Below are 23,101 nucleotides of genomic sequence, written 5' to 3'. Positions count from 1 at the left end.
GGAAAAAAGAAGACGAGGGTAAAGGGGGTGTGCGCCACAGAAAGCGGGTATGTGCCAGGCAGCTCCCAGCATAGCATAGTCAGGCATGGGAGGTGCAAAAGGGAAGTGAGAGTGAGAAGGTATGATGTGAGGGTGAGAGGGAAAAAAGAAGACCAGGGTGAAGGGGGTGTGCGCCACAGAAAGCGCGTATGTGCCAAGCAGCTCCCAGCATTGCATAGTCAGGCATGGGAGGTGCAAAAGGGAAGTGAGAGTGAGGAGGTATGATGTGAGGGTGAGAGGGAAAAAAGAAGACGAGGGTAAAGGGGGTGTGCGCCACAGAAAGTGGGTATGTGCCAAGCAGCTCCCAGCATAGCATAGTCAGGCATGGGAGGTGCAAAAGGGAAGTGAGGTTGAGGGGGCATGATGTGGGGGTGAGAGGGAAAAAAGAAGACGAGGGTAAAGGGGGTGTGCGCCACAGAAATCGCGTATGTGCCAAGCAGCTCCCAGCATAGCATAGTCAGGCATGGGAGGTGCAAAAGGGAAGTGAGAGTGAGGAGGTATGATGTGAGGGTGAGAGGGAAAAAAGAAGACGAGGGTAAAGGGGGTGTGCGCCACAGAAAGCGGGTATGTGCCAAGCAGCTCCCAGCATAGCATAGTCAGGCATGGGAGGTGCAAAAGGGAAGTGAGGTTGAGGAGGCATGATGTGAGGGTGAGAGGGAAAAAAGAAGACGAGGGTAAAGGGGGTGTGCGCCACAGAAAGCGGGTATGTGCCAAGCAGCTCCCAGCATAGCATAGTCAGGCATGGGAGGTGCAAAAGGGAAGTGAGAGTGAGGAGGTATGATGTGAGGGTGAGAGGGAAAAAAGAAGACGAGGGTAAAGGGGGTGTGCGCCACAGAAAGCGGGTATGTGCCAAGCAGCTCCCAGCATAGCATAGTCAGGCATGGGAGGTGCAAAAGGGAAGTGAGGTTGAGGAGGCATGATGTGAGGGTGAGAGGGAAAAAAGAAGACGAGGGTAAAGGGGGTGTGCGCCACAGAAAGCGGGTATGTGCCAAGCAGCTCCCAGCATAGCATAGTCAGGCATGGGAGGTGCAAAAGGGAAGTGAGAGTGAGGAGGTATGATGTGAGGGTGAGAGGGAAAAAAGAAGACCAGGGTGAAGGGGGGGTGCGCCACAGAAAGCGCGTATGTGCCAAGCAGCTCCCAGCATAGCATAGTCAGGCATGGGAGGTGCAAAAGGGAAGTGAGAGTGAGGAGGTATGATGTGAGGGTGAGAGGGAAAAAAGAAGACGAGGATAAAGGGGGTGTGCGCCACAGAAAGCGGGTATGTGCCAAGCAGCTCCCAGCATAGCATAGTCAGGCATGGGAGGTGCAAAAGGGAAGTGAGAGTGAGGAGGTATGATGTGAGGGTGAGAGGGAAAAAGAAGACGAGGGTAAAGGGGGTGTGCGCCACAGAAAGCGGGTATCTGCCAAGCACCTCCCAGCATAGCATAGTCAGGCATGGGAGGTGCAAAAGGGAAGTGAGAGTGAGGAGGTATGATGTGAGGGTGAGAGGGAAAAAAGAAGACGAGGGTAAAGGGGGTGTGCGCCACAGAAAGCGGGTATGTGCCAAGCAGCTCCCAGCATAGCATAGTCAGGCATGGGAGGTGCAAAAGGGAAGTGAGAGTGAGGAGGTATGATGTGAGGGTGAGAGGGAAAAAAGAAGACCAGGGTGAAGGGGGTGTGCGCCACAGAAAGCGCGTATGTGCCAAGCAGCTCCCAGCATAGCATAGTCAGGCATGGGAGGTGCAAAAGGGAAGTGAGAGTGAGGAGGCATGATGTGAGGGTGAGAGGGAAAAAAGAAGACGAGGGTAAAGGGGGTGTGCGCCACAGAAAGCGCGTATGTGCCAAGCAGCTCCCAGCATAGCATAGTCAGGCACGGGAGGTGCAAAAGGGAAGTGAGGTTGAGGAGGCATGATGGGAGGGTGAGAGGGAAAAAAGAAGACGAGGGTAAAGGGGGTGTGCGCCACAGAAAGCGGGTATGTGCCAAGCAGCTCCCAGCATAGCATAGTCAGGCATGGGAGGTGCAAAAGGGAAGTGAGGTTGAGGAGGCATGATGTGAGGGTGAGAGGGAAAAAAGAAGACGAGGGTAAAGGGGGTGTGCGCCACAGAAAGCGCGTATGTGCCAAGCAGCTCCCAGCATAGCATAGTCAGGCATGGGAGGTGCAAAAGGGAAGTGAGGTTGAGGAGGCATGATGTGAGGGTGAGAGGGAAAAAAGAAGACGAGGGTAAAGGGGGTGTGCGCCACAAAGCGCGTATGTGCCAAGCAGCTCCCAGCATAGCATAGTCAGGCACGGGAGGTGCAAAAGGGAAGTGAGGTTGAGGAGGCATGATGTGAGGGTGAGAGGGAAAAAAGAAGACGAGGGTAAAGGGGCTGTGCGCCACAGAAAGCGCGTATGTGCCAAGCAGCTCCCAGCATAGCATAGTCAGGCATGGGAGGTGCAAAAGGGAAGTGAGGTTGAGGAGGCATGATGTGAGGGTGAGAGGGAAAAAAGAAGACGAGGGTAAAGGGGGTGTGCGCCACAGAAAGCGGGTATGTGCCAAGCAGCTCCCAGCATAGCATAGTCAGGCATGGGAGGTGCAAAAGGGAAGTGAGGTTGAGGAGGCATGATGTGAGGGTGAGAGGGAAAAAAGAAGACGAGGATAAAGGGGGTGTGCGCCACAGAAAGCGCGTATGTGCCAAGCAGCTCCCAGCATAGCATAGTCAGGCACGGGAGGTGCGAAAGGGAAGTGAGGTTGAGGAGGCATGATGTGAGGGTGAGAGGGAAATAATGAAGATGGGGGTAATTCGAGTATGCGCCACAGAAAGCGCGTATGTGCCAAGCAGTTCCTAGCATATCGTAGGCATGCATATGTCACATATGAGCGCACATAAAGCGCGCGCGCGGCCGCTTTCAAACGGCTGCGCGGCAGAACGGCGCGAGACGCGCGCCAAGGAAGCGCGAACGACGAAAAAACAAGCATCAAAAGACGCCGGCGCGCCGCATCCTCCTCACCCACTCGAGCCAGACGGAGACAACGCGATCAAACGCCCAGCAATGCCTGGAAACATCTGGAAGAGAAGGGTGACGCATCGCCGATAACGCCACCGCGATTCGAACCTACGAGAAAGCTCTCGCCCTTTCCCCAGGCTTAGCTGTATTACGCGCCGGAGAACACTCCCGACGCTTCCGGGGGAGAAGGGATAAAAGCGTGCGACGACGACCAGACAGACAGGTCAGTGAAGGAGTGGAGTAGTGCAGACAGGATTGAGTCAGTCGGCCCGGTGATGGTGAAGTTACGCTAAGTGTGGCTCCGTTGGCCAAAGAAGGCGTGTTTATGATGGTGTGCGGTCAGTCGATCATCGATCTGGAAGAATCCGATGACGACCCCGTGTGAGCCGTGACAAGTCACGACGACGGTTGAGCTACGGCGATCAACGCTGGAGCTGGCGTGAGTGTTTCCTTGAAGAGAAGCATTCGATTACCGTCCAAGTATTGTGGACTGGATGCGCCATTGTTTATTCAGGACTGTAACTGTCATTGAATAGTTTTAATGCATGCGATTGCATTCGTAGCGTGTGATCTGTTTGTTTAGCTCCCGTTGTGTAAACACCATCTGAGTTATATTGTGAAGTTGTAACTGGTACCAGCCGAGTGTGCGCGTGTTTGTGTTATTTGTGTTGCCTTAACTGAGAATATACTTCGTTTTCGTTTGTGTTATTGACTCTCGGCTCTGACTCGGTCTTTGGACCACAAACGGCGTTCGCTGGCGCACCAAAGGACCAACTTTAAATTGTCCGCGCTTTCGTGGTGCGTTTTCGGAGGGCCGTGACGCCAGCCCTTAGAATCCGCCCGGCGATTGCAAACCCGATTAACGGGATCAGTGACAGCATAGGAGGTGCGAAAGGCAAGTCAGGGTGAGGAGGCATGATGTGAGGGTGAGAGGGAAAGAAAGAAGACAAGGGTAAAGCGGGTATGCGCCACAGAAAGCGCGTATGTGCCAAGCAGCTCCTAGCATATCGTAGGCATGCATAGGAGGTGCGAAAGGCAAGTCAGGGTGAGGAGGCATGATGTGAGGGTGAGAGGGAAAGAAAAAGACCAGGGTAAAGCGGGTATGCGCCACAGAAAGCGCGTATGTGCCAAGCAGCTCCTAGCATATCGTAGGCGTGCATAGGTGCGAAAGGGAAGTCAAGGTGAGGAGGTATGATGTAAGGGTGAAAGGGAAAGAAAGAAGGCGAGGGTAAAGCGGGTATGCGCCACAGAAAGCGCGTATGTGCCAAGCAGCTCCTAGCATAGCATAGCCATGCTTACTCCCTCGAGGCGTGGGAGTCACTCCTGTCATCAAATGACCAACATATTCAGACAGAAGTTATCAACTGGGCCGGAAAGGTCGTGGCAAGCTACTTGCCACCACCATTCGAACCACCGGCAAGCTAAATTCAACGACCTCGCTATGCCGTCAATAAAGTTGTTTCTCTCTCTCTCTCTCTTAGTACCGTAGAGCAAGGGGGTGGGAAAGGAAAGTGAGCGTGAGGAGGACTGATGTTATGACGAGGAGGGTGAAAGGGAGGGTGTGATGTTATACCATAGCATCACCATGCACACTGGAGCATAGCAGGTGCTGGAAAAGAGAATTAAGAGTGATGAGTGATGTAGATAGATAGATAGATAGATAGATAGATAGATAGATAGATAGATAGATAGATAGATAGATAGATAGATAGATAGATAGATAGATAGATAGATAGATAGATAGATAGATAGATAGATAGATAGATAGATAGATAGATAGATAGATAGATAGATAGATAGATAGATAGATAGATAGATAGATAAACTTCATTTCTGTACCGAGAAACGCAATTTCTTTAGAGTAACGCCGCCGACCGCTCTCACCGCCATATCCTGGGCTCTCTGGACAGCCCTTAGTTGCGGTAGACACAATATTAATGAAAACTAACAGAGAATAATGCCAAGCAAAGTATAGGGGATGTTATTTGTAGTAATTAGAATATAAATGTGAAGAAAGTGGATGAAAAGATTACTTGGCGCCAGCAGGGACCGAACCTTCGACCTTCGAATAACGCGTCCGATGCTCTACCATTGAGATACGGCGGCGGTCATCATATCGTACACATTGTGGGGTATATATGTCCATTTAAACCTCGGAGTGTTAGTCAGCGCCGATCGCGGCCATGACGGCGAGTGTGGAACACTCTTTTTCTGCCTGTTGGCGTCACGTGGCACGTGGCAAAATATCACGTGGCACGTGATATCTTGCGAGCCGGCAGCTGACCAATAATCGGTCGCAGGTTTGGTCCCTGCCGGCGGCAAGTTATCTTTTCGTCCACTTTACTTTCTTAAGATTTATGTCCTACTTACTACATATAACGTCTCCTATACCTTCCTTGGCATTATTGTCTGTTAGTTGTCATTACTGCTGTGTTTAACAAGGAAAAATGAGCCCTTAAAAGTCGCCCTCTTTCCTTCAATAATAGCGAGGGTCTCGTTCTGGCAGACTTGATGCCTTCAGCTGTATGCAAAGGATTATTCGTCAGCTGCCGGCTCGTAAAAAGATCACGTGTTACGTGACGCGAACAGGCACAAAAAGAGTGTTCCACACTCGCCGCCATGGCTGCGATCTGCGCTGACTAACACTCCTAGGTTTAAATGGACATATATACCTCATAAAGTGGACTAGAGGATGACCGCCACCGTAGCTGAGTGGTGGAGCATCGGACGCGTTATTCGAAGGTCGCACGTTCGGTCCCTGCCGGCGGCAAGTTATCTTTTCGTCCACTTTCTTCACATTTATATTCTAATTACTACAAATAACACCCCCTATACTTTCCTTGGCATTATAGGCTGTTAGTTCTCATTAATATTGTGTCTAAAAGAAAAACGAGCCTTTAAGAGTCACCTCCTTTCCTTAGTTGTGGTAGAAACATTGGACTTCTTAAGGCAAAGTCCCTCTCCTCCGCTTTGAGCCGACTATGGACCCGTAACGAGGGGCACCGCCAGGCACGTGTTCATTTACTATCGTCTCCGCAGTCAGTATAGAGGACAATATCGAAAGGGGTAAACTGAGAAAAAAATAAAAGGAAGAAGAAAGAATAGGATCACGTAGGAAAAGATAAATAAAGAAAAAAATATGAAAGAACGAAGCAATAATAAGATTATGAAGAAAGCACGATCTGTATTGACCACGTGGTGGTGCTTGCTTGCCAGTCCCGCTGTTCACGCAAATTGCACAGGTGTCGAACCGGTTAACCCTTTTTTTGAGGGAATGAGGTGGGCGTTGGAGGCTACCAGGTCTTCTGTACGACTACATTTTTCGGAAATGCGATAAAGTCTCCATAGGCAATTCTGAGCATGTATCTAGACAACAGCCTACTCTGGTGTTATGTTGCGATCTTGTCCAGAGGGTACATCCCCACCTTTCTGGTGTGCTGTGCTATGAGAAACGCGCTCGTGTACATTCCTCCTTGCTTTCCGTACATCACTGTGTCGATTTTCTTTCAGCGCCAACGTGGTGGCGCTGCAAACACTTTAAACTATACAATAAATTGCCTCGCTTATATCACCGTTCCTGTTCTTTCCAAGTAACTATATCACTGAATATTTAACAACGGCCAATAAGCGTAATTCTAAGCGTATTTTTTTATGAATGAAAATTGGATTGCCGAAAATTAAAGCTTGTTTTAGTGTTCCCTCAATGTAGCATGCCCTTTATTGCTCTTTAAAGTTTCACGATTCAGTATAACAACGAAATAACAACTAACACAAGCATTATTTTTCAGGTCCCAAGGCTCTCCATACCATAAGAATAACCATGAAAATGTCAACAGTGCCACTGGTACTAATCGCGCAATTAGTATTAGCTGCCTGTTATATTCGCTGTCCATTTAGAAATGTGCCTGGTGAGTAGGATGAACTTTTGATAAACAGAAGCCCTTTCATAAAGCTATAATACATTTATTCATACACTGGTGGAGTTTCAATGAACGTAAACGATATATCAAAGCTTGTACAATGTATGTTCGTGTTTGGCAGCTATAGCACCGTTTGACGTGGATACACCCACGCTGACGCCGAGTGGTACGTCTCCATCGCGACGACTAACGCCTATGATCATGATTAAACCGTTGTGGTAGCTGAAGTTGTCAACATATATTTGCGCACGGCGCATCGTGAATCCCGCGTAAAGATGACATCAACACGCTCATAATCAGCAATGGTACCCCATATGCACTTCTTCAACATGTCGTCAATTAAGGAGCGAAACAGCACGGTGTGCGCTTTCTAGTAATGAGTAACCGACGCCTGTGCTCATGCATACACTACCACACTGCGCTTCAGCGACACAGCTTCGTAGCTTAACCGCAACGCGTAACCGCAAGCGCGTGCGTCCCGCTGGCCTCTGTCTCGTTCCACAAAGGCATGGCATTCGCCCGCCGAAATGGCGTCCTTTTTGCAACGCGTATGGCAGCCGTTTTGTTAATCGGTGCTCTCGCCATCGAAGCACTCGGCGGCGGAGAAATCCCGTTGGTACACGTGGAAGCTGCACTACTCCGAGGATCAGGCGCACGCTAACGCTAAGCGAAAGGTAAAGGACGTAACTGCGTCTAGGGTTCCTCGGCACCCTAGATGCAATTATCTTTTCTCTTTTCTTCTTACAAGAGCAAAAGAGAAATAGCATAGCGCTTTTCTGCATTTAATAAATGCGAAGCATTTCTTAGCGAACCTTCGGCACTTTGAGCGTTTCTATCTACGTATCTATCTATCTATCTATCTATCTATCTATCTATCTATCTATCCAGCCGCTTACGTCTGGGTGCTCTCATGATCGCCTCCTTAACTTGGTAAAGACCAAAATTAGCATGGGAGGGTAACAGAATTTGGCGAATATTACTGTCGGGTCATGACATGAATAACATGAAAATCGTGTCGCGTACGTCGTCAAACCCTTTCCACCAGACGCATGCGGCACATACACGTTTACCGTGAGCCCCGGTGTACGGGTATGCGCCACAGGTGATTGACAGTTTATATCTACCCAGGAACGGCGACGACAGACATTGGTAACTTGAATGAGAGAGCGTTAACAAAAACCGACATAAGAAGTGCTGACCCGACGAATGGAAAGAATAAGAATTGGGATTTCAGCAGAAATCGAACCCATATATTCTGCGTGGCAATCAGGTATTCTACCACAGAGCCACATCAGGTCTATTAGCTGGTTTGGAAAAACAGCCTATGCATGCGTAATGTCGGTGCAACGTCAACTGTGTTTGTGGTTCTGGCTATCTAATTTTTCAAGAAGGCAGTAAACACTACATATGTGCTCCTACGATACAGGCGTCATATCAGATGAGCGTCTCTGGTTCAAGTGTTGGCTCCGCTTTTATAGCAGTCTAATAAACATTACGTTTGTATTCCTATGATTCAGCAAGGTATATAGAAGCATTGCTGGACCGCGCTGGAATACATTAGAGAAAGTTACGCGTGATATTCCCATGATTGCACCATAAGGTGCGCTTAGCTTAGATAATGCTGACGTATGTACTCTGACGTGAGGCCTGACGCTACGTCGCACAATAAGTTACCCTTTAAACGCCAGTGTTGTCGACGTGCCTGGTGAGCGCACGATGCGCACTTAGCTACTACACTTGCAAAAAAGTCACAGTTTCGCCGTAATGGCGAAGCAATGAATGCGAGAGCAAGAAATTGGAATGTAACGCGAAGAACGGAAAGCAGCTCGAAATTGCTAGCGTGTCGCTCCAGCCACAAGGACGCATGAAAAGAACGCACACAGGACGAGCGCGAACTATCATGCGTCACAGCTCGACACTGGAAGCGCACTGCTCAAACATAAAGCAGGACGCACGAAACGAACAGGTACACACAGGACGAACGCGAACTAACTGTCCCAGTCACTACTTATTTCTGTTTGAACAGCGCGCCCCTTCCGCAAACGCGGCCGCTGCAGAGAGCGAAGCGAGCTTCGTACGCTCTGTGACTTCAGCGCGGACATCGCGGGGAAAGCACAAGACATACAATCCCCCGCTCACCCCCCCCCCCCACCAGCCGCCACCTTTATTCCTCGATATAAGCGCACGAAGGCGACGACGCCCTGTAGGTGGAAGAGCGACGGCGCTCGCAGGAAGGGGGCGACGATCTTTAAAGCGCGCCACGCGTGCACATCGCGCCATCTAAGAAAGCATGCCGATGTAAGTGGTGTATATAAATAGCTCGCCATTAGCAGGCTGAAAGACGGTGCTGTTGGTGGCCTAACCGTCTAACGCCGCGCGCTGGAATGCGGGAGGTCGCCCGTTCGATTCCGCGCGTCGGAAACTTTTTCTGAATTATTTTTCTTTGTGGCTTTGAATATATATATATATATATATATATATATATATATATATATATATATGTGTGTGTGTGTGTGTGTGTGTGTGTGTGTGTGTAGACATATACATATACGGTGCATGGCGACGGCGACGGCAAAAATCAGCCGAGACTGTCCATATAATTGCTATCGCAATAAAACACGTCGATCCACCTCGTAACGTTTGGCTCAAAGCCATCAAGTACAGTATAGAAGTCCTCGCTGACTGCTTCGCATGAAACCGATTCCCACAACGCGTGGGATCTGCCGAATTTTTTTAACACGAAAATGTTTTATCCCGGGGTCGAGCCAAGTACTTCCGTTACACGATATGAGGTTTATAAAATAGACGCCATTGGGTGAGAAAGAAAAAAACAAGAAAAAGATCCACCGCTGAGAATCAAACAGACGATCTTGCAGCAGCGACGGTAAGCGCATGACGCTCAACCGACTAAGCCACCTTGGAAGATGATGGACGGTTCACGAACGCGCCTCATATCTTTCACACATTCTCTCTCGCACGGTGCTCTCCTTTGGCGGTGTAGGTAGGCGGGGAGGTGCCGCCCTCTGTGAGAGGTGAAAAGAAGTAATGCATCACAATCGACATTTACTTTTGCTTACCTCAAGATTGCGTGCGATATCGGAGGTCATGCTTTTACTATGTGAGTGCACAAAAAGGGCCAGTAAATTTCTTTGTTTTTGTTTTATCAACTTTCAAGCATCAGTTCCTCAACCCGAAGACTCAGTCACGCTACCAAAAGTCCAGCAACGACGCAACCCTAACGTCGCAACAATTGGCATCAGCGTTGGGATGGAGATAAGCCCGGGTCACAACAGCAGGCAGAACCCCGTATAGCGTAGCCATGTATAACAAAGTTGTAGGAAAGGGAAGTGAGGAGGTGTGACGCGAGGGTGAGAAGGATGGAAAAGATGAAGGGAGAGGGTAGGCATAGCATATTTATGTATGGCAGTGGGCAGGCAGAACCATACATAACACATCTGTGCATGCATAGCACAGAAAGGGGGCAAGAAAGAGTGAGGTTGTGGAGGACAGAAAGGAGAAGGGAAGAGGGTAAAGTATAGCATAGCTATGTATGGCGTTAGGCAGGAAGAACCATTTATAGGACCGACACCTATAGCAAGATGTCGGGAAAGGAAAGGTGATGGAAGCCGAGGGTGAGGAAGTAAGAAAGGAGGAAAACAGTATAATATCATATGCTGTCACCTCATGTCGTCGCTTGGCGTCACGCAGGCAAAACCATGTATAACATAACCAATTATAGCAAGGGGCTGGGGAAGGGCAGTGAGGGTGAGGAGAAGTGAGGTGAGAGAGAGGTGGTTAGAAAAAGGAGGAGGGAGAGGGCGCCACTGCTTCACAAATTAAGGTTTCCTTTGCCGCCGTGGAGGCCTAGCAGGCTCCCATAACGCGAGCGTCGCTGAAGCGATGCTCATAGGCTCTGTTCGTTCTGTCAATTTCTACTCTGGTGCCTCTTCCCTAGCGCAATTTAAATTCGCATATTAATGTGTTACCAACTAGCCTCCCCCCTCCCCAACACAGGCTCATTAGGTTCGTCGCTGAAGGACAGGCCAATCGCTCCTCCGCACTTTCTACAGCTTTAAGGTTGAGTGCAACTGCATACATTTTTTCATTCGAACCCGTTTACCCTTGCCATGCACTGTGCATCCAACTGGACGTCTTCACTTCTTAACCTTCCTCTCTGTCCTATACTTCTCTGCCTTTTTTTTTCCTGTCTCTATCTTGTACTCTATCTCACTATCTTGTAAATTACGTGCAGGGACTGAGACAAAGTGCCACCGGAGTGATTTTTCCACTGGAAGAATGCGTACTGGTGATAACGACGCATTATTCAGCGAGTTGATTTTCGCATCTATCAGGCAATTGAAATAAAGCGCGAGCGTCACATTAAGCGCTTTAAAAGACGGCTCAAACGACAATTTATTAAACTGGCAAAGCTCACGGTGATATTGTAGTTACGGTACGGTACGAAGAACTTTATTTAAAGATCCGGAGAAGTGCCTCCCTTTAGGCTGACACAGCGGGCCGCTCCCACGTAGGGACAAATAGACCTAGCCTAACCGCCGCATCGCAGGCTCTGTGGACAGCCCAAAGTTGATGCTGATATTCCGAGGTCTTGAGGGCCGAGCTTCAGTTCTGCTCTGTACTTACTCTTCGTTAAGTGTGTGTCTCGTTCGTACACCGGCTCCGCAAGCAGAAATTACCGATGAGTTTATTTTCACGTTAAAATATATTGCGATTTTTTAAGGCGAAATGGAACAAGCGCTTTGTCCAATACGCGCCTTAGAAAACATTAACGTTCTGCTTTTGGGGTGTACACTATGAATGACAAAACCAACTGCATGGTTTTTGTAATGGCTTAATTTGAGCGCTTCTCATGTTGTTTGAAACACGTAACGTCTGTCATATTTCTTAAAAATAACAGCAACGGCATGTGCAACAATTTTAGGTGGGTGTTGGTATGAAGGAAGACTATACCCACCTGGATCTCATGTGCAATCAGCTAATCCCTGCGCTTTTATATCGTGTTCACCCACAGGACAGACACTGTCAGTTACCGGGTAAGCAGTTTGAATTTTGTTTTTTTAGCATTGTGTGCCTGCTTGAGAGCTTCTTATAAGACTGTACTTTCAAGTACTTTGCCAATCGGGTTCGCTAATAGCGCATTGTCTTTTAATAATTTTAACATTTCTCTGTTCCCTCTTAGCTTGTTAATGTACTAACGACGCATTAAGTTTTTGCCGTGGTATATGTTGTTGTTAAATATATTGTACTGCCACTGCTGGGTAATGTTCCCCGCGTCTAGTATAATGGTGGCCATTGTATGCGGGTTTCCCGAAACCATTCTAGAGAAACACTGCTTGAACCACAAAACTGGGGAACCGCTTCCCGAAGAACTCAATAAGCAAAAGTGTATAACTAGCCTCGTCTGAAGACTAGCACATGTCCTCATTGACGCAAACTGCGCAGAATATTGCCATGCCCGCTTCTTGTTTTATTTTGATGTATTCGGGTTTGTCCCGGAATCCGTGGGCCTTCCTCAACAATCCCTGAGATCCAGCAATCCCTGGGCGTTCCTCAGCTAGCAGAGCCGCAGCCGCAGGCTATGAGCTACGCTGCTGCATCGCGTGACAACTCTCCTCCTCCGCGCCCACGTGAAGACGCCGCAGTTCCACAGCCAGATAGCGCCGCTACCCATGCCGTACCACCCACCTGTCGGCCAGAACTACGCGCCAAGGAAAATCGACATTTGGCGCGCCCCTTACAAACACCCGCTGTGCTACTACTGCGAGGAAGCCGGCCACACCTACCACCTGCCAGTACCGCCACATGTGGCTACGCGCCTTCGCCGTCAACGCGCCGCTTCCACAGCACGGTGAGCGGACACGCGACATCGCCGACTGCTTGGCCACCACTGAATGGACATCTCGAAGCGCGTCGCGTTCGCCGTCGCCTGGACGCTACCGTTCCCCTCAGCGAGGACGGCAGTACAGCGGCTCTAACCGGGGCCATTCCGCGACCCATATCCGGAAAACTAAGGGCAGCAACCGATGGAGGTGCGGTTGCTGTACGACTAACAACCAAAGAGCCTCCGCCGCGGCGACAACGGCGCGACGAAATCTTAAGGACACGACACAAGGCAGACTGAGCCCTGACGATCATCTGAAGAAGACCTGCCGACGAGCGGGACAAGCTGACCTAGCCGTGACCCCACGCCGCGACTTAACCGCAACGCAAGACGACGACGGACTAGCGACCTCGGCGTAGTGTTCGACGGCTACAACGTCACCGCTCTCGTCGACCGTAGAGCCGACTATTCCGTCATCAGTGGACCGTTCGCCACAAAGATGAAGAAAGTTAGGACTGCTTGGCAAGGCCCCGAAATCCGGACCGCTGGGGGCCATCTAATAACGCCGGCTGGAGTCTGCGCCGCGACAGTCACTATAAATAACCGGACACATCCTGCAACTTTTGCAACCTTACAACATCGCTCCCGGGATGTGATACTTGGAACGGACGTCCTAAATCACCATGGCGCCGTCACCGATCTCAGGTCTGAGTCAATAACACTAACCTCAGAAAAAGCGCTGCCGCCGCACATAACGCCAGGGAACCCCGCATTGAATGTGATAGAAGAGCACATCACCACTCCGCCTCTTTCCAGCATCTTCATTTTCGTCACGACCTAAGAACCAGCAGACCTTGAAGGCGTCATCGAGGTTGATCATCAGCTGCTTGTGAACCATCACATTTGCGTCGCAAGACGCATAGCCGAGCTGCACGATGGCAAAGCAAAAGCAGTGCTGATGAACTTCAGCCACGAATATAGGTACCTCAACATTGGTACGACGGTCGCCAACATCGACCAGTTCGTGGACGCCAGCAATGCTTTCACCCTCTTCGATGCTACCGAACCTGTTTCGGCGGATCGAGGTCCCCAACCAGATTTGTAAGTCAACCCTAGCCTCCCGAAGTACAATCGAGGCAAGCTTAAAACCCTTCTCCTGAAATTCAAGGCCTGCTTCTCGTCCTCGTCAATAACTCTACAGACCCAAGTCGCGAAACATCGTATCATAAAAGAAGAAAGTGCCCGACCAATTCGTCAGAGCCCGCACGAGTTTCGACGCGAGAATGCGAGGCCGTTAAAAAACAGGTCGACGACATGCTACGGTATGACATCATCCAGCCGTCCAAGAGTCCGTGGGCGTCACCTGTGGTGTTAGTGAGGAAGGATGATGGGGCCCTACGTTTCTGTGTCGATTATCGTCGCCTGAACAAGTTCACGAAATAGGACGTATACCCTCTCGCACGAATAGATGACGCCCCAGATCGACTCCACAACGCGAAGTACTTTTCGTCGATGGACCTCAAGACCGGCTACTGGCAAATAGAAGTCAACGAGAGAGACCGAGAAAAGACTGCCTTTATTTATTTATTTATTTATTTATTTATTTATTTATTTATTTATTTATTTATTTATTTATTTATTTATTTTCAAATACTGTAGCCCTATGCAGGGCTATTGCAGGAGTGGCATACATTTTGATACAGAAATACATTGTTAACAAGGTTGAAAAAACAAAAACCAAAGGATTTATCATAAAAGTGCGTCTACAAAATCCGACAACGACAATTCACGAGTACAACCAGGTAATTCATTCCATCTTTCAATAGCTCTAGGAAAATAACTATTCTGAAAAATGTTCGTGTGCGTAAAGAAAGGCTTTGGGTTGAGGCTGTGGTAACGTCTAGTTGAAAGAGTATTAGCATAGCAGATGTAATCGTCGGAAGATAGTCGACAAGATGAATGAAGAAATGAGTGCAGTAGCTTCAAGGAATCGGTATCCCGTCTCGTGCATAGGAGCATATAACACCGGACAGCCTGTTCGAGTTCAAGGTTATGCCCTTTGGTCTTTGCTCGGCAACTGCAACTTTTCAACGCGTTATGGACGATGTACGGGCCGGCCTAAAGTGCCAGACGCGCCTCGTATATTTGGACGTCGTCGTTGTGTTTCGATGAACACCTCCGGCGCCTTGAAGCCGTACTTCAAGCAATGAAGACCTCCGGACTCACCCTGAAGCCTGTGCTTCGCGCACGAGGAGCTCTAGTTTTTGGACACGTGATCGGGAAGGATGGCGTTCACCCAGACCAGCGGAGAACAGCTGCCATCATTGCCTTCCAACCACCCATCGACAAGAAAGCCATATGCCGATTTCTGATCTTCTGTGCCTGCTACAGACGCTTCGTCAAGGAATTTTCACGAATAGCCGAGCCGCTAACGCACCTCACGAATACCGACGTGTCATACAAGTGGGAAATGGCGCAAATAGAAGCATTTCAAGAACCAAAACGACGCCTTCAGATGCCTCCGATACTAGTGTATTGAAATCCACATCGACGCAAGCAGCGTAGGACCCGGCGCCGTCCTTGTGCAGAAGACTGAAGGGCTGGAAAGGGTTATGCCAGCCACTCGCTATCAAAGGCGGAAAGCAATTATTCCTGGGCATCATCTGGGACACATCGAAGTTTCGGCCTTACGTGTACGGCTGCCCCTTCAAAGTTGTGAGCGACCACCACGCCTTCTGTTGGCTAGCTAACTTGAAAAACTCTTCAGGTCGCTCGCACGGTAGAGCCTGCGACTTCAAGAATTCGACATTACCGTCGTTTACAAGTCTGGAAGAAAACACTCCGACGCTGACCGCCTGTCTCGCGCCCCCGTCGACCCACAGCCGCAGGACGACCAGGAGGATGACTGCTTCTTGGGAACCAGAAGTGCCGAAGACTTCGCCACACGACAGCGAGCGGACCCAGATCTCAGGGGCCTTGTGGAACACCTCGAGGGCAGAACCGCCGTTGTTCCGAAAGTAATCAAGTCACGACTGCAGTAGTTTTTCTTGCGAAATGGCGTTCTCCTAAAGAAAAACTTCTCGCCCCTTCGAATCAACTACCTCCTCCTGGTGCCTTCCGCATTGAGACCAGAACTCCTCCAGGCCCTACACGGTGACCCGACGGCTGGACATCTCGGTGTTTCCCGAACGCTCGCACGAATACAGGAAAAGTTCTACTGGCCGCGCCATGCCAGAGACGTCGCTCGTTACGTAAGGACATGCCGAGACTGCCAGCGACGCAAGACACCGCCTACAGGACCAGCAGGCCTTCTTCATCCGATCGAGCCACCTCGCCGACCGTTCCAGCAAATCGGTATGGATCTACAGGGGCCGTGCCTTACGTCGACTTGCGGAAACAAATGCATCGTCGTCGCGGCCGACTACCTCGCCCATCACGCCGAAGCAACGGCTTTACCGAGAGGCAGTGCCGCCGAGGTAGCAAAGTTTTTCGTTGAAGACATCGTCTTGGGTCATGGCGCCCCAGTGGTCATCACCGACAGAGCCTTTACTGCGGAGCTAACTCGGGCGATCTTGAGATACATCCAGGCAAGCCACCGCCGGTGCATCGCCTATCATGCTCAGACCAATGGCCTCACCGCGCGTCTGAAGAAGGCAATCACCGACATGCTGGCTATGTACGCCGACGTCGAGCACAAGACGTGGGATGCCATCCTTCCGTACGTGACCTTCGCATACAACACGGCAGTACAAGAAAACACGCAGCTGTCGCCGTACAAGGTCTACGGAAGGAGCGCGGTAACGACGCTCGACGCAATGCTGCCAGCTACCACCGACAAAGACTTTCTCGACGTCACCACTTATTTTAACGCGCCGAAGAAGCTTGACAGCTCACCCACCTGCGTATCAAGAACCAGCAGAGGATCGACAGCCGTCAATATAATCTTCGGCGACGCCACATGGAATACCTGCCCGGTGATGTGTGTGGGTCTCGACACCAATACGCTGAAGTGGACTCGGTAAAATGTTTCTTCGGCGATACTTCGGGCCATACTAGGTGCTGCGACGTCTCGGTGCACTGGACTACGAGTTTGTTCCGGACGGTATCGCAATCTCTCAGCGGCGCAACTTACCACCTGAATTCGTTCACGTCGTGCGCCTCAAGCCGTTTTATGTGCGTTGGGGAACCTGAGGACTCTGCATTTGCTTGCTTCATTGTTGATCTTTACATGCACTTTTTACTTCCATATTCTGTTTTACGCACCTGGACGATACGTTTTCAGAGGTGGACATTGCCACGCCCGCTTCTTGTTTTATTTTGACGTATTCGAGTTTGACCCGCAAAGACGGTTAGCAACGGTCGACGTAGACCGCGCCGCAGTGGTTGAGAAGCTTCGCGATTGCAGTAGGCATTTTGCCAAGCATGCGCGCAGAACGCGAACAGTCAAGATTATTTCAAAGCTTACGTGACCACTAGTCATAAGGCTGAAAATTTTGATGCGTGATGTATAAAAGACGGCGCGTCCGAGCGGTGATCAGCTTTATCTGCGGCCGACGCACTGGTCACCGCTATCAGTGTACAGTATGTATTGCTGTAGTTTGACTTTCCGTTTCTCGGACACAAGTTCGGCCCAAAAAAAGTATTTCATCTTAGACACGCCGACTGCTGCCTTCGTCGACGTCACGACCCCGTGACAATATATACAGATAGATAAATCGCTCTATGTTCCCGGCACGAACGCATCTAACACCAGCGCATATACCGAACATCCGCCCAGAGACACCAGTCTCGGCCAAGTTTGGCAATGCACAAGAGATACGAACGTGACCGTAGGAAGCGCGTCTTTCGGATCTGCCCCTGGGAAGCCAGCTGCTGGCCCTGAGTAAGGCCTGGCGAGCAGCAGCGGCTAGAATGGCCCTGGAAGAAGGGTTCCGCGCATTGTATTCCGCTAACTACTTTGTTTCGTTAAGATTCATTAGGTCGAAAGCCTTAGATGCCTCATGAATCGCGAAAATTGACCATCGATATCCCTCGGCGTCGGCTTCAATACGCGTGATACAAAAATGATCATCATCACTTGGCCTTGTCTCTTCACCAAAGGTGGGCCGATCACGGAGGCAGTGCAAAGCGAGAGGAGGTGCAGACAGCTTGCCAGGCCACCTATCCTGGAGGCGCAGAGAGCTTTCGTAGGGGGGTGCGGGGGATCGATACATCAACTGCGAAGAGAAAGATGGCTTTCTTCTTCGAGTCGTCTCAAGCGAACGTATGAACGTATAAAAGACCCTTGTGAGTTCTATCTCTCTCCAGGGTCTCAAATGCATGATCATATATGGAAATTACCTCAAACAGCAGTGACTCCAACGCATGACCCTAATGAAGTTTTCCGAAGACCTGCGCACTTGATGCTGCTCTCTGATAGAGTGGATTGTTCCGAAGTGCTCTAGCAAGTTCTTCTTTTCCGGAGTTGTTGAGCATTTCGATGTAACGTTTGATTTCCTTCTCATGACCAAGCTTGAGCTCATTTCTCAGTTACCTTGCGGCAAATACTGCCATGCTGCGAAGGACAATAAATGCCTCTCCTCTTTGCTCTTGATTTGCAGCTCCACCGGGCAAGGTTACCGGCAAATTCGAGCCAAGTCGTCCGCGCCCGATGAGCGATTGGCACTGGCAAAAAATCGAGCAAATCGAACATGACAGCCGCTTAGTGCCGGCCGTCATAAGCCGTGTTTCCGACAGTTGAATGTGTCCTTGAGTACTCAGCTCCCATGAAGAACAGCGTGATTGTTTGGCGACCCAGACTAAATTCTATGTGACAGTGCACATCCTGGAGGCAACGACCGGCAGCTCCCTCCCTGACTAAGTTTCACACTACTTGTTCCTTGGCAAAATCTGTCATGCTGGTGTCGGTAGATAGTGCACAGTAGTGGTGCAGCTAAACGTAGGAACGTTTCAGGGTGATAAAGCACGATTAACGAATAACATATCTGACGCTCAGCATCAATACGCAAGTATTAGGTGGTGTGTTGCTTTGCTAAAAAATACATAGATACGTAATCCTAAAGATCGTAGCTTTTGTGCTGAAAATGCGACGCTATGCACAAAAAAGCCCTCTGCCGACTAGAGTTACTGTACATGCTACCTTTAGGTAGCGGAGTTACGCATCCGTCTTCCAAACGCCGCTAGCAACCATGCGTTGCGGAGAAGCTGACGCTGGGGCCAATTCTTGTATTTCTCGATTGCGCCGCTGCAGCGAACTGGATCGACACTAGTCATTCACAGCAAGGTTAATCACCGGCCTTCGACACGCCAAACTCGCCGATTGGTGACCCGGTAGGCATGTCGCCTGCAAAAACGGAGCGCGTCTTCGCCGCATAGCTGTGGTTGCTAGCCAGATCTATGCGCAACTCTGCTACCTAAAGGTAGCATATACAGTAACTCTACTGCCGACGACATGGTGCTGCCACCTGGCAGTGGCCCTGGGTCCCGCACAAGCTCATGTTTCCCGACGCCCTGTCAGATGGCGTCCCTATCTAACACAGCGCCTCTTCTATTTTATCAATGCCAACCAGATGCGCCCGACTCAACATAGAGGAAGCGCTGTCTGAGGCAAGGCAAAAATATAAATGGCAGAAGACTATCGTCTTTCTACGACATTTGCGGTGAAGCACGCAGATACGCTGCCAATATTTTCCCTAAGTTTGCGCGATAGCTAGGACTGACAACGGCAGTAGCAGCCGCAAAATCGCAAAAAAAACTCAGCAGTTTCTGTGAGCTCACAATCGGTTACGCAAAAACTGCAAAAATGCATACTTCTGCGGCCCCCCGAGGCAACGCATCGAACTTTGAATGTCGTGGGCCTATGTAAGAACGCTTTACACATTCATGCTGCACACAAACGCTCCAGTTTTGTTTTGAGGATGGGTTCGCACTCAAGTTATATTTACCACGTACTCGTGCTCAAAATTTTTGTCCAATAATTCTAAGCTTACGTTTTCAGTTAGTAAGAGTGCCGTAGTCCGCCGCATCCAAGCTTTCAGCATGACTGTGTGGAACGCACCACTACAGAAGAATTCCTGCGCATGACTGACGCAGTGCCGGTGGGTTTTCCAAAAAAACACCGCAAAAGGCGCGTCTTGCGTGTACAAATGTAACCTTGTGACTGTGATATTGAAGGGGAACGCGTAAATGAGAGAAAAGAAGTCAATGTACACTTAGTGATAAAATCGGCAGCAAGGCTTTTAGGCACTGCTGACTTCATGAAAGCACACTTTCGCTAAAAGGCTCATCTGCTAAATCCTCATTGCGAGACTTTTTTTCTCACCGCAGTTACTCTGCTTGTGAAGAAAATATTTACTGAAATGCAGGTGTCCGGGAAGCGCTGGAGCTCATCAGCATCCCCCGGGAGCGGCTGGAGTTCCTTTATTATTGTACCCGGACTGCTGCTCAAGATGCCCGAGGATTCGATGAATCGTCACTACAAACGGTACAATACATGTTGTCAGGGCAACTATTATTACGTTCAACAAATCTGCACGATAAGTGCCTAAAAATTATATACCAAGAAGTTATAAATAAAGTGATTTTCTAAAACCTGTATACGCACTACCCGGCCCGTTTTGTCGTAATAAGCATGATATATTGAAAGCACAAATAGCGCAAAATAACAAGAAGTCAGCACTGAATATGAACAATGAAAATAGAGTTTATAGCGCAAACGGCACTTAATGTCGCATGACCATGCTATATACAGTTTCAGAATAACGCTACGTGTAACCGACCTGAGAAAAAGCACCGCGAAATAAACCAGCTGTCGGGTATCATTTATGAAATCAGAGGTAAATGTCCGCCCTTTTTAAACAGATGTCTATTCTTGCTCTGAAACAAAACATGATGGCAAATAGCCTGCCTCGGGCGAAGCAGAACTGACAAAGCTCTATTCAATCCTTGCTTGCTTGCTTGCCTTTGCTTGCTTGCTTGCCTTTGCTTTGCTTTGCTTTGCTTTGCTTTGCTTTGCTTGCTTTGCATTGCTTTGCTTTGCTTTGCTTTGCTTTGCTTTGCTTGCTTGCTTGCTTGCTTGCTTGCTTGCTTGCTTGCTTGCTTGCTTGCATTGAACAGAATGCTGCGCGTAGCACTCGAGCGTTGTCAGCATTTCGCTTGGCTCGCGACGCCTACAATACGCCGAGTAGTGTGCGTAGCACTCTAGCAATTTCGGCATCTCGCTTGGTTCGCGACGCCTGCAATGCGCAGAGTGGTGTACGTAGCACTCGAGCGATGTTGGCATTTCGGTTGGTTCGCGACGCCTGCAATGCGCAGATTAGTGTATGTAGCACTCGAGCGTTGTCAGCATTTCGCTTGGCTCGCGACGCCTACAATACGCCGAGTAGTGTGCGTAGCACTCTAGCAATTTCGGCATCTCGCTTGGTTCGCGACGCCTGCAATGCGCAGAGTGGTGTACGTAGCACTCGAGCGATGTTGGCATTTCGGTTGGTTCGCGACGCCTGCAATGCGCAGATTAGTGTATGTAGCACTCGAGCGATGTGGGCGTTTCGCTTGGTTCGCGACACCTGCATTGCACAGATTGCTGCGCGTAGCACTCGAGCGATGTCAGCATTTCGTTTGGCTCGCGACGCCTGCAATGCGCAGAGTGCTGTACGTAGCACTCGAGCAATGTCGGCGTTTCGCTTGGTTCGCGACGCCTGCTATGCGCAGATTAGTGTATGTAGCACTCGAGCGATGTGGGCGTTTCGCTTGGTTCGCGATGCCTGCATTGCACAGATTGCTGCGCGTAGCACTCGAGCGATGTCAGCATTTCGTTTGGCTCGCGACGCCTGCAATGCGCAGAGTGCTGTACGTAGCACTCGAGCAATGTCGGCGTTTCGCTTGGTTCGCGACGCCTGCTATGCGCAGATTAGTGTATGTAGCACTCGAGCGATGTGGGCGTTTCGCTTGGTTCCCGACACCTGCATTGCACAGATTGCTGCGCGTAGCACTCGAGCGATGTCAGCATTTCGTTTGGCTCGCGACGCCTGCAATGCGCAGAGTGCTGTACGTAGCACTCGAGCAATGTCGGCGTTTCGCTTGGTTCGCGACGCCTGCTATACGCAGATTAGTGTATGTAGCACTCGAGCGATGTGTGCGTTTCGCTTGGTTCGCGACACCTGCATTGCACAGATTGCTGCGCGTAGCACTCGAGCGATGTCAGCATTTCGTTTGACTCGCGACGCCTGCAATGCGCAGAGTGCTGTACGTAGCACCCGAGCAATGTCGGCGTTTCGCTCGGTTCGCGACGTTGCACTGCGCAGAATGCTGCGCGTAGCACTCGAGCGATGTCAGCGTTTCGTTTGGCTCGCGACGCCTGCTATGCGCAGATTAGTGTATGTAGCACTCGAGCGATGTGGGCGTTTCGCTTGGTTCGCGACACCCGCATTGCACAGATTGCTGCGCGTAGCACTCGAGCGATGTCAGCATTTCGTTTGGCTCGCGACGCCTGCAATGCGCAGAGTGCTGTACGTAGCACTCGAGCAATGTCGGCGTTTCGCTTGGTTCGCGACGCCTGCTATGCGCAGATTAGTGTATGTAGCACTCGAGCGATGTGTGCGTTTCGCTTGGTTCGCGATGCCTGCATTGCACAGATTGCTGCGCGTAGCACTCGAGCGATGTCAGCATTTCGTTTGGCTCGCGACGCCTGCAATGCGCAGAGTGCTGTACGTAGCACTCGAGCAATGTCGGCGTTTCGCTTGGTTCGCGACGCCTGCTATGCGCAGATTAGTGTATGCAGCACTCGAGCGATGTGGGCGTTTCGCTTGGTTCGCGACACCTGCATTGCACAGATTGCTGCGCGTAGCACTCGAGCGATGTCAGCATTTCGTTTGGCTCGCGACGCCTGCAATGCGCAGAGTGCTGTACGTAGCACTCGAGCAATGTCGGCGTTTCGCTTAGTTCGCGACGCCTGCTATGCGCAGATTAGTGTATGTAGCACTCGAGCGATGTGTGCGTTTCGCTTGGTTCGCGATGCCTGCATTGCACAGATTGCTGCGCGTAGCACTCGAGCGATGTCAGCATTTCGTTTGGCTCGCGACGCCTGCAATGCACAGAGTGCTGTACGTAGCACTCGAGCAATGTCGGCGTTTCGCTTGGTTCGCGACGCCTGCTATGCGCAGATTAGTGTATGCAGCACTCGAGCGATGTGGGCGTTTCGCTTGGTTCGCGACACCTGCATTGCACAGATTGCTGCGCGTAGCACTCGAGCGATGTCAGCATTTCGTTTGGCTCGCGACGCCTGCAATGCGCAGAGTGCTGTACGTAGCACTCGAGCAATGTCGGCGTTTCGCTT

The 23,101-nt window shown here is 50.2% G+C and overlaps 1 long non-coding RNA gene across 1 annotated transcript; it reads left to right on the top strand.

The window, feature by feature from the left end:
* Window positions 1-6,797: 6,797 nt before the first annotated feature.
* On the top strand, window positions 6,798-20,356 carry LOC119400822 (uncharacterized). The gene is made up of 3 exons (XR_005185253.1): window positions 6,798-6,914; window positions 11,869-11,980; window positions 20,133-20,356. It is a non-coding gene; the product is annotated as an uncharacterized LOC119400822 (long non-coding RNA).
* The last annotated feature ends 2,745 nt before the right edge of the window (window positions 20,357-23,101 follow it).

The sequence above is a fragment of the Rhipicephalus sanguineus genome, chromosome 7 (assembly GCF_013339695.2).
Source record: "Rhipicephalus sanguineus isolate Rsan-2018 chromosome 7, BIME_Rsan_1.4, whole genome shotgun sequence".
Classification (NCBI taxonomy): domain Eukaryota; kingdom Metazoa; phylum Arthropoda; class Arachnida; order Ixodida; family Ixodidae; genus Rhipicephalus; species Rhipicephalus sanguineus.
This window is presented reverse-complemented; position numbering and strand designations above follow the sequence as displayed.